The sequence below is a fragment of the Perca flavescens genome, chromosome 23, assembly GCF_004354835.1.
Source record: "Perca flavescens isolate YP-PL-M2 chromosome 23, PFLA_1.0, whole genome shotgun sequence".
Classification (NCBI taxonomy): domain Eukaryota; kingdom Metazoa; phylum Chordata; class Actinopteri; order Perciformes; family Percidae; genus Perca; species Perca flavescens.
The window spans coordinates 8,981,109-8,993,858 of record NC_041353.1 but is presented as its reverse complement, the minus strand read 5'-3'; positions in this window follow the sequence as shown (position 1 = coordinate 8,993,858).

Below are 12,750 nucleotides of genomic sequence, written 5' to 3'. Positions count from 1 at the left end.
CCCCCCTGTCTTTCAATCCTAGTGACGTCTCTGCGCCTCAGCAAGAAAGTAAATATGCTAATTTCCCAAAATGTCAAACTATTCTTTTAAGTACTTCAACTGTTCCTCTAGTAGTAGCAGTGCTGGCTATAGTGGTAAAGGTAGTAGTACATTAGATTCCATTGGATTCATTCTTTATATCCAGTGTACAGAAGAAAGGCCGAGTACTATACAGAGATGTGTTTGCATTTATTTGAACTACTCCCGTAATCAGATTCATAGATGAGAACAAAATTAGCCTCTGTTCCTCTGTTGATCCAGACGTGGGAGCATCAGGAACACATAATGCTGTAAATAACAGCACTGGTGCTCACAAAGACAAGACAGGTCAGGTACAACAGGAGCAGCCATTGTTTGTATTGAACTTTAAGGGAAACTTCCTAGTCCCATCCCAATTCTTCTCCTTTCAATTAACGGAGACGAAACAAAAAAACAGACACAAACTGACAGGCTCGCGGTGTACATTACCCGTACCTGTCACCCTGAATGACGCCATTTCCTCGGCGAGCTCATTGGTAAACATGAAGTGCGTGTCGGTAGCCAGATGGAGAGCACGGGAGGTTATCTGCTCTCTCCCTCACTCACCGTATCAGCTTGACTGGATAAGAGAGGATCCAGACAGTCCGAACAGGAGCCCATTTTAAGAGGGTGATGGCGCTGAAGTAATGAGGGTCTTCGTATGAACCTTATTGGGTCTGTCCTCACTTCACCTAACTGTCCACCATCGTCCTTGCCCAGTGTATCACCTCCAGAGCCTCACCTCTGAGCCCCGATGCCATTTTCCACCCACTGGTGTCACAGAAAATCATCCAAACCTGTTACAAGGCCCAGCATTGTTTGTTTCCCACATTTTTCTTTTTCTTCTTTTTTTTCCCACCCTTTCTACCTTGCAGGAAAAGTTTCTCTCGTTATATGTCCTCCACTCTGAGCAGAATTTTAATTTGGTTGACACTCAAGGCTCGGGCAAGACAAGGCAATAACTCATCCTGTCTGAATGCTGATGGCAGGAGTTTAGCCTTGAATGAAATCATTGGGGTTCAACTCCATCCAATGTTCCAAATTATCTGCTGAGCTTTAACAACCTGCTGTCCTGGGTCATATGCAAATTTAATGATATTTTTAATGGACTTTGAAAAAGTCTGACATCTGTCTCGTTCCATTTCCTGCCTGTGCCACTTCCTTAACATACTGGAGTTGTTTTACATACAGCCGCGGATGCAGAAGTGGTGGCTGAACTCTGACCTACTCTGAGGTTATCACCGTAATGAAAACAGCCATTATCAACAAAAAAATCAAATAGACACACGGGAAGTAAAAAGTACAATATCTATCTGAGATGTAGTGGAGCATAAAGTAGCATAAAATGGAAATATTCAAGTGAAGAACAAGTACTGCAAAATTGTACTTAAGTACAGTACTTGCGTAAATATACTTACATTCCAGCACTGCAATAGCCTAGAAATCTAGACGCACCCTAGTGGCAACAAATTTAATTTGCAGCCAGGGGGGTCTAGGCACTCTCCGTTGACTTGCGAGCTGGAAAAACCAAACTCTGGTCAGGCCAATCACATCGTGTATAGAGTCAGTGGGCGGGCTTATGGCTGCTGCTGCTGGGAACAGCGGTCTTCTGGAAGACTTGGAGTTCAGCTTTTCTTTGAGAAAAGAAAAAAAGAACGGCACTGAAGTCATTCTTAAAAAAGGAAGATGTGTTCGGAGTTTTGCTGACCGGATACGGCAAAAGTTTAATCGATCAACTAGCTTCCCTACCTTCTTCGTTGCTCTGCCTGGTTGTAGCGCTATCTTATTAGGTGCAGAGGGAATTTAAAAGACAACCGTTTATCCCGCCCCTCGGATTGAGCCCTGTCAATGATGAGTTCCCAGACCCAGCATCTGGATGTGGGTCTGGCTTGTCAGGCTACCACTGCAATGTAAGGCAGGTAAATGGGACAGACTAATTACAAAAAGAAATGTTGATAGTGTGTTCAAGTGCGGCTTACAGTAGCATCTCTGACAGAATATTTAAGAGTTAGCAAAACAGCAGTATATTCATGAGCTACACTGACAGAAACTGTCCACAAGAGGAATAATACGCACATACGGATGTTGTGAAAAGAATATTGGTAATATGGTAGTGGCCCGTATTAAAGTGGATTCTTCCATACGGTTGGGAGAATCTCAACAGAAAGATTTGAAAAAGAATGGTCAAAACCACTGGATCAACTTGATACCATCTTTTATTTAGATCAGAGATCTTCAACAGGGGGTCCGGGACCCTTAGGGGATCCTCATAGATGCTGCAGGGGGGCCCCAAGTTATTATTTATTGTTTAAAGTTAATGTCTGGAAAAATATACATAAGATATATCGGCCTATTTGAGATTTGTGTTTACACAACATTGATGATAGGCTTATTGTTATTGTAAGGTAGCCAATAAGGTAGCCATCCACAGATACAGTTAAACTTAAACTTAAGGATTCACTGTGCTACCTGTATATTTAACACTAAAACATGTATAAACATATGAATATGTCAATAATTAGTTTTGATAGCTTAGTATTGTATGCACCATAAAAAAGGTATGTATAAAGGCTTTAGGCTGGCCAACATGTTATTGTAAGCCCAGTTTAAAATGCAACTAAATTTGATACAATATGTAGTTGGGGGTCCCTGCTCCATTTCTCTTTCAGCTTAGGGGTCATTGGCCTAAAAAACGTTGAAGACCCCTGATTTAGATATTTAGATTTTTTTTTTTATTTGTAATGTCGTATCATCCGGACCTTATATGAAGAGTTCTGTGGACTACTCCACGTTACGTTTAGTCATGGTTATGTACTTTGAACACAGCTTGCTCTGTTGTATCTGTCTGACATAGCCTTCAGAAAATATTTTTCAGCTTTAGGGCTTTATTCTTAAATGTTTTAGAGCCTGCAGGTGTTTTTAAAATCTCCTTTGAACACGACAACCCTTCCTCTACCAGCAGCCATGTCTACCCACAAGCCCCCAGTGTCTGTTTAAACCAACATCCTAATCACTTAACAAAGTCATCACTAAGCAAACACCATTATTATTTTTTGCATTCACACAGCTCTGTGAGAGGTCTGCCTGTGCTTTAGCGATGAAAAAACCCTTTGATCTTGCCATTCCTTGTGATAAATATTCATCAAGATGCTAATGTTGTCAACTCCTGTGTTTATGGTTGATAGATCTCTTAGTTATATTAATTGCCTTTCATGAATATTTCCCTCTGACACATTGATTCATAAGGTGTAACAGTGGTTAGCAGCAGGAGGAGGATATGATAGGTGGATGATGTATACTTCCATTGGCAGCCTCCAGGCAGCTGCTCTATTCTGAGTGACTGACGGTTTGGGCTGAAGGTAAGAGGACGGCTAAATCTTTACTGCTGCTGCAGAACCAGTGATTACTCTTGCTCTCCTGCAACATGGAAAACATAAAACATGTTGCTAGCAGTGACAAGGCTGCAGCTGTATGGGCCTAGTCTTAAGACTCCAGAACTGAACTGTCCCCCCCCCCCGGCATGTCATAGCTGCCACAACCCCCCACTCCATCTCCCAAAAACAGCAGTCTACCAACCTTGAACAAAGATTACACACATCACTCTGACAAATGGTCAAGGTGAGGATTAGGGCTGGATTACATGTCCTGGACGAGCAGGTGTTGGGGCACACTGCATTCCTGACATGCTTTGGAGGTGACCACACTGACAGGCACTGGTAGACAAGGGCAGCCCTATGGAGTCTGCATTGTGCCATCCATATGATTTTGATATATCTGGACGTACATTGTTGGAGAAGTTTCCCATACAGATCATGCCTGTCTGTCTGTCTGTCTGCCTGTCTGTCTCTTACCAGGGTTAAAATGTTTAATTATAATAATGTCATACTTTTGTACATTTTAAATTCAAATTATGAATTGGTAATTAAAGAAGCATTTTTAGGTGGTTTCTAGATCTATATATATCTAAAAGCACGAAATAGAAATATATGAAGAAATAAATGTTAAAGGATGAGACAAATTATGTCTTCAATTCATAATTCAATTTCAAGACCAATGTATTTTTTTTTAACATTTAAAATACAATTATTAATTCCTATCGCTGGTGGGAAGATGAAATAGTGGCCTATAGTTGACCTTTTCACGAAAATAACCAGTTTATGTTAATTTACACCTTTGATTCATCAATATGAATGACATGTTGTGGAATCTCATGGTCTTCGATGGCAGCTCAGGAGTTAAAATATTTTTTGTCTATTTATAGAAGACAAAAAAATAATCAATTTATTCTAGAAAAAATAATCTTTGTGGTAGTGACTGCACATTGAAACTGTAAAAATATGACCAAGAAAGTTGTATTAACATTGACAAGCTTTATCAAGCTCAAATAGGGGTACAATAGGCCAAAGGCTTAAATACATGAAAATCATGCAGGTCTGTAAAACACATTGCATATTCATCTTGCAGCCATCCTTAGTTTTGCAGATAAAGATGAACAATGACAAAATAAAAACAGACAATAAATGTAAGATTAGAGTGTACTTACAAATCAAAGAATGAACAGTAAAGCATATTTGCAGAGTACCTATCAATTATCTGGCTTGTAGGACAACTAAAATCCAAACTTTACACACTATCAATACATGCACATAAAATGCCTGTGACACAAAAATGGATTGATTTGTATTGTTGGAACAGTTGTGACTCCATAGAACTGGTACACACAGGAGAGGATGCAGTTTTTGTTTAACAGACCTCTGAGTATATCAGCATAGAGAAAAAGCCACTTTGAAGGCACACAAATCTCACCCTTTTGTATCACAGACCCCTATAAGCGGTCTGTCCTGAGGGAAGGAAAACCATTCTGCACTCTACAGCAGGGGTCACTGTTGAACTGAAGAATTCTTCTAAGTTTGTATCCGTCTGCCTCACCCTCTCTTTTTCTCACTCTCCTTTCTCTTCACTGTCAGAGAAAATGTAGCATGACAGAGCTGGAACAATAGCTTGATTTGATATCTAGGTCATGCCAAATCTTCTAATCTTAGCAAAGAGAATATTTATTAACGGGCTGAGTGACTTGCAGTGTAGGCTGCTGTTAGCGGATAGATCGGGGTGAATAATTAAGTTGTGGGCTACATCTGCATGACAGAGGAGGTGCATACAGTGGAGTGCAGAGAGCTAGGTGCTACCTTGTCAAAAAGGCTTAAGGGAGAATGGGAACGGAGTGAGGAATAAAAATAAGGCATTTGATTAATGTGGCAGGTTTGGAGAAGGATGTGGTTTGGAGTTTTGTAGGTCATGGTAGTTAGTCAAAAGGGGATGTGAGGGCCTTAGTTGATATTGGAGGTGGAAATTCTCACTTTTGCAGAGAAAATTTACTTCAGGTGAGTTCATGAGGCAGCAGAGGCGTTCAAATTGCATAGCAATGCCTTGTGCATTGGCATTTTGTGCTGGAAAATGCAGCAGGAAATCATTTGACTAATTCAGTCTACATAAAATAACATTGCAAGATGTGTGAAAATACTGCAGCAAAATCAATCTTAGCAATAGGCTATAGGACAATTTGACATGTCAGTATTGAATAGCACAGGTGTAAATTACAAAATGATGGTCCTGGTTTAAATATTTCACCTTGACACTAGTGGAGTGTGACAGAAAAGTCTTACCACCAGGTCCACACTTATGGTCTTTATCAACGATTGAAGTTCCCTCAGTGATCTTTTTTTTTTATTGGTAAAAAATAAAACCGTATACAAACTAATCAGCTATTTCAATTATGTATTATAGTTAAGTGATTGAAGCCTTTTTTATCTCCTCATTATCTATAACTAAATATTAGTTCCAAACATCAGCAGGGAAGCATGTGCACACAAGTGCCCTTCTTATTGAATCATTTTGAACTGTGTTGAGCCTTTAAGTATTTGAAGGCAGGCCACTCCACTAATTGAAAAATTAAATGACCCGATTTTCATTTGGTCGACGGGTGTAGCATGGGCCACGCAGGAACCCAATAGATCTTGGAGCAGATCAAAATGATGGTGCTGATACACAGTTCTTTTTTCAGAGACGGTGTCTACAATCTACCCCCATAGACGACCACCTGTAATAGCCCAAAACATGCATAAATCACATTACTGTAAAACAACTCATCCTCTGCTGATTGAGGCCAGGAGAAGTGTTTGAAAGCTCCAATAAGTGGGCCTTGCACCTTGCAATTTTTTTTTTTGTCAAACTACTCGGCCTACTGTATTTTCAATGTCAGTAATGAACCCTCAAGCTCAGGTAATGAAGTGGTCTGCCTTCAGGGGCTTTGAGACTCAATGAATTTCTTATTAAGGTAGACCTTTTTTTTTTATCCAAAAAACATGTCCCTTTTGATGATTAGTGGCACAACCTTTTCTTAATAATAAGATTCTAAGAAAATGTACAGTAATTGGGAAACAAATGTGCACTTCATCATCATAGATAATTGGATTAGGTGACTAGTTTCTATAAGGTTTATTTAGTCATGACTCTATGTTAAAAATGGACCACCAGTTTCTACTTCCTGAATAGTCGTTGCCATCTTTGAAACACAAATTATTCCCACTACCTTTTTTTGCATCTACACTTAGAATACAATACACAAAGACAAACATTTGTAAGATAAGGAACACATTGTAACTGCGACCCAGCCAGTCCCTCATAAATCACATGACCATTTATCCATTTCCTGTGACAGTGATGTAACAGTTACTCCTCACTTAAACGAGAAAAGAGGATCTTAAGGCGCAGCTGATCAATGAGGGTCTTTGCCCCTTTTGACGGGGGCTTTGTGGACAGAATACCGAAAACGCCTCTAGGAAAAGCTGGCTCGGGGTCGCCCAATGATTCAGAAGAGGCTCAGAGAGTCTGTTAGCTGGAGGCGAGGAGAGCTGTCTCTATACACAAACTCCTTCACTCTGAACAAGCAGGGGCTAGGGAGGGCAAAGGGGACCTCGCTTGTATAGTTACAAGGTCTAAATATTAATTAGAGGGATACCTAAAGCTTGGCTAACCTCTTCAACCCAGCTCTGTTGGTATTTTGTTTTTAACTTTCTTAATCCTCTTGTCTTCACAGAGGTGCCACTAGCTGCAGGCGCTACCTGACCTCTCAGCCCGCTGCTCCAACTGTAGACGCTCCCTCTGTCCCAGCAGTTGTACAGGTATTTTGAGTCCTAAACCACGGTGCTCTTGTGTTTGCACGGTGGATTGAAGAACATTACCTACCGGCTGAAAGAAATTTGAGATTGTGCAAGGCTGTGCGTCTTTTAAAGAAGAGATGTGAATATGTGGTAACGTAGTAGAGCAGAGATCTTCAACAACCCCTAGGGGGTCCTTAGAGTCACAACAGCGGGGTGGGGGGGGCTCCAAATTATTGTTAATTTTTGAATGTGTTTTCAGAAATGAATATGTCTTAACATGAATCCAACATATTATTAGCAAATATAAATCTCCACTGATGATAGGCTTACTGGCCCATAGGTAAGGTAGTCACCAAGATAGCCATCCGCAGATACAGTTAATCCTAAGGATTTACTGTGCCACATGTGTGTGTGTGTAACAATAAAAGATGGTTTATAAAATCATGCCGACAAATATAATTTTAATAGCTTAGTATTCTATGCACTAAAAAGGTATGTGAATGCTTTGGGCCACCCTACACTGTAGTAGGGGGTCCCTGCTCCATCTCTCTTTCAGTTAAGGGGTGCTTAGTTAAAAAAACACGTTGAAGACCCCTGTATTAGAGTTTAAAGTGCTCCAAAATAATCCTATAGAATGCTGAATTAGTGTGTCTCATTTAACTGTAATTCAATGGTTTTCAATTATAGTTTTGTAATAATTTATCACACGTCTGCCTTTTGTGTTGATATAGAGAACACTGGAATACTTCATCGAGGACTAACAGAACCTCATTTTAGACTGTTTATGTAAATCTTTTGCACATTTGCAACGAGAGCTCAGCAGAGACCAGGGCTAGCTACATTGGTATTGTTTTTTTTTTCTATAATCCTGTTTCTTATTTATATATATATATATATATTTTTTAATGATTATTTTTTGGGGCTTATCCCTTTATTTGAAAGTGACAGTGGATAGACAGGAAAGGTAGGAGAGAGATGGGGGATGACACGCAGCAAAGGGCCGCAGGTTGGACTCGAACCCAGGCCGCTGCAGAGGACTCCGCCTACATGGGGACACACACTCCTACTGGGTGAGCTAGAGGTCGCCCCTTTAACAGTATTCTTAATGAAAATTTTGCCTCAGCCACTGTTGCTATGAAAGAAGCCAGTCAAAAGAAGCAAATCAGAGAGGTAGGGATTTTTGAGTGCCATAGTTGCCAAAGTAATCCTAAATTGACAGATTGTATTGTATTTTTCTCAACATCAAAGCCAGTGTTTGGATATTATATTTGGATACAGAGACTACCTGTTATTATTTTCAAAGAACCAGATTTTCTAACGCCGGTATTTATCTTTTGTACTGATGAGAGTATTTCATGCTGATCGAAGCTGCTCCCACTGTGAGTCAGCTGAATAAGCTTATTAATGGTGTATTTCTATAGTGTAAGACATGGATTTTAACCCTAAAATTCCTTTCACATGCTCACTACTTTAGGTCAAAGTAGTCAGGATGTGTCTGCAGAGAGACAAAGGGAAAGTGCTGTTAGTTCCTGCAGTATAAGATTAATAACCATAAAGCCATCATAACCACAGTATCCAAGGTGACTGAGAGAATTACAGTCAGCTTCGAATTGTTTATCTTCACAAATGATAAGCATGGCACAGACATATAAATTATTGCTCTACTCTTTGCCATTTATCATAATTCCACTTACAACTTTTGAGATGCCTCCAGGGCTCTCGATCAAATCAGTCATGAAAAGGTTTTTTATGAAAATGAGTGTGAGAGTGCCTAAATTCTGCATCTACTCAGTGAAGTGCTGAACTCTTGTCTTGTCAGTTTTGGGGGATAGGCAGGATGGAGCTTGTATGTAGCTTTGAATTTGCAATTATTTTCTCAGGTTAATGTGCTTTTAATTCATATATGTAATCACTCTGCTCATTGATGAATATTCACATATTGTCAACTGATATAAAATCTAGCTGGGTCTCCTACCACTGTATTTATGGTGCAGGTAGAAAAAGCAAGTACACAGAGACTTACCGTCAAATATATTAATGCCATGAGGATGTTATTGTGTGTGCCGAGGTTTTATAATGCTCGTTATGCTGTACGTCAGACAGCATAAATGTGCCCACATTGTACAAATGTGTGTGCAGATTGGAAAAGGTAGAGAGCAGAATGTTCTGGCAAAATAAAAATCAAATACTGGATATTAAAATGGACCTTTGGTCTGAAATAAAGCAACTATCTTCTAGTTTGATGACCTGTCTCTGCTGGTTTGTCAGATATGTGCTTTGTGACGGCATATGAGAAGCGGCTCGTGAAAGTCTATCAAGCTGTCACGCTGTTGATTGCATGGCATTTGTGCCATGGCTCCCCTTGTGATGGATGATGGACCCAGTGAAGACCGACTGCTCGAGACAGATGACTGACTGTGATAGTGTGAATGTAACGTCCCCCCCCAGTGAGAGGGAAGCAGGCTCTGGTTTTTGCAGGAGTGAGCGGCGGGAATCTTTCCAGACTTCGAGGCAGTTAAAAGCCTTCACCGTGAGAAAAGTTACTTATCTGTCTGGCCTGATAGGGAGGGAGGGAGGCTGAGGTGGGGATGTTGAGTGTTGTGCTGGTTTCCTGAGTGCCAGACCTGAGAAACCTGCCTAAATTATTCACCGTGAACATAACACGGACATACATTAAAAATCAAACAGCAGAGCAGACAATCATTACTGGTCAGAACTGAAGGTAAAACACCATTATAATCATGCAGAGGGCAATCAAATCAAACCTGGTGGACACGTATTCTGAGTTTCACCCTGAGGGTTCTCTGATTTACTGGTTGTGTTATTGGATGCATACAGAATAATTCATCGGTGGACAGAAAGCAGCAGGGGGGGACAGCGGCAGCTGCAGTGGAGCTACACCGCAGGCCACTGTTCTTATTGTTACTTCCCAGAGGCTTTGCACTTTATTTCAGAGGCAGGGCTCTTAACAAGTCACTGTGCTCTTACCATCAGACAGGATACAGAAAGTATGCCACTATCCTTTGTAACTTAATCCAGGGTGCGTGTTCATACTGGGCAGATCTTTTTAGACGGTGGCTGGAGACTATTTTCTGGGACTTTTATTTGTGTTAAACCAAGTGAAAATTCCAATAATGTGGTGATCAAAGCCTGTTTATGGTATCTACACTTTCGCAGTTTAAAATGTCTCAGCAAAGTGGAAGATTAGCCTGGATGCCAGCCGAATTTAGCCCCGCCCACAACATTTGCGGTCGGGAAGTTTGTATATTCTGACTAGAATCTGAGTATGATGACGTCAGGCTAGTGGAAGATAGCTGTTGAAGAAAAAATTTCACAGGAAGTTATTTAATTACTCTGGCAGATTGTATTACTTGTTTGTAGCCTATATTATTTAAAGGGAGCCTATCATGTCACTGTGGCCACAAGTGACAATTGTGGGATAATGGAAACAGTGCAGCTCCAGAAACGTCATAGCAACTCCTATCACAGTTTGCTAACCTGTGAGTGGATTCAGGTTGTGTTTGGTTGCTTATAAATTCAACTTTTCATTAGTAAGAGACAGAATGTGATAGTTCTTCTTTTAACAGTTACAAAGTCTTGCTCTCTAGAGTCAGAGCTAAATTAAAGTTAATTAGGATTTTTATTGAGAGAAAAAGAAAATGACAAGAAACAGACATGCAAAGTCATGGGCATATCTCACAAGTTATTGTTAAGAAAATAAATTGGCAGGAAATTAAAAGAAAGGGAGGAAAACATAAACAGTACCTTACACGGTCCAAAGTATGTGGACACCTGACAACTACAGTGTTATTGTTGAACGTGTTATCCAAATTTATGGGCATTAATCTGCTGCTATAGGCACAAGATGTTGAAACCTGGCTGCAGGAATTTGCTCCCACTCAGCCTGAAGAGCATCAGTGAGGCTGGGCACTGGTTCTGGTGATGAGGCCTGGCTCACAGTCGGTGGTCCAGTTCATCACATTAGGTTGAGATCAGGGCTCTGTGCAGACCAATCATGTTCTTCCACACCAAACTTCAAAAACTATATCTTAAGTGCCTGGCTTTGTGCATGGGGTAGCACAGAATATAAGTGTAGGGTTAAGTTTTGCTTAGTCTATATCCTTTGCGTTCCACTTGTAGGATTGCTCCGGTGCAGCTTGAAATTCCGCCAGATGTCCTTTTTTTCGGCAGGATGTCTGTTACCTTTGTGTTGGAATTAAAAAAATGTTTATGAGGACTATGGTTAACTGCTCCTCAGATCTCTGCAGAGTAAATCCAGACAGCTAGCTAGACTATCTGTCCAATCTGAGTTTTCTGTTGCACGACTAAAACAACTTTTGAACGTACACGTTCCACCAAAACAGGTTCCTTCCCGAGGCTATTTTGCAAGGGACCGGGGCTCTGCCTGCTGCTTAGCACCACCAATGACTATTGTGATTGGTTTAAAGAAATGCCAATAAACCAGAGCACGTTTTTCTCCCATCCCGGAATGTTGTGTGGACTAGCCAGACCCTCCTCTGGTCTGGCAAGACCAAACTAGGTTTGGCTTGATTGGAACTAAAGAGTCGACTCTTGCTCAAACAGCCAGAAAATGAATGAATGGGTTATTTGCTACCTACTCTCTTCTGCCTCCACTCTGTACAGTGCCCCCATCCCATCCTTTCTCTGCCAGTTCCATCAAAGTCAGAGATGCTGTTAACGGGCTACCAGGTTCGGCTGCACGTCTTGGCACCCCTTCATCCTCAAGGGGTCAAGCAAAGGGAGATGCGGAGTGACGAACTGGACCTTTCCTGCGCTGCAAGGTCGAGCAGATGGCAAAATAAACAGGTCCGACGCCTCAGATGAATTGGCCTGAATAAGACAAACTGAACCACACACTGACGACGTGGAAATAGCAGCTTCTGTTCAATCATTCAACCCTGTATCGAGTGCGACGTTGTAATACAAGCAGCCAAATCCCCAACAATGACTCCGCTGGAGCTGGAATGGCAGTGTTCGCTCAAAGAAAGTGGATAATAACTTCCTCTTTCATTGGCAGCGGAAGCCATCATCTGGCAATTTCGCTTTATTCCTGACCAGTTTTAATTATCCTGCAATGAGGCTTGTCATAACCATTACATCATGTAGCTGAGCGGCGTAGCAATCCCAGGGGCAGCATCACTGACTGAGCCAATGATCTCCCATCTGGCCATGTAGACTGGACTGATGGCAGATTTCAAGCAATATGAATCTGCAGAAAGGAACTGAAGCTGCTGTGCATGTGTGTCACGTTTCCAGGAAAAATGACAATCATATGAACAGGAATTGTGAAAATGTTGTTCTGTAAACGCACATTATGTTTAATAGTCATATTCTCATCAACCCACACTTATGGGCTCATTGTGCACCCGGCATATCTCACGCCATTTAATCCCACACTGTTATTCCAGTCCTTTCACTCCCTGCACTGTTGATGTTCTCTTCTCCTCCCCGGCACTTATTCTGCCACGCGCAGAGCATTCCTCTCCTTGTTCAAACACTGCCTCCAGAATTC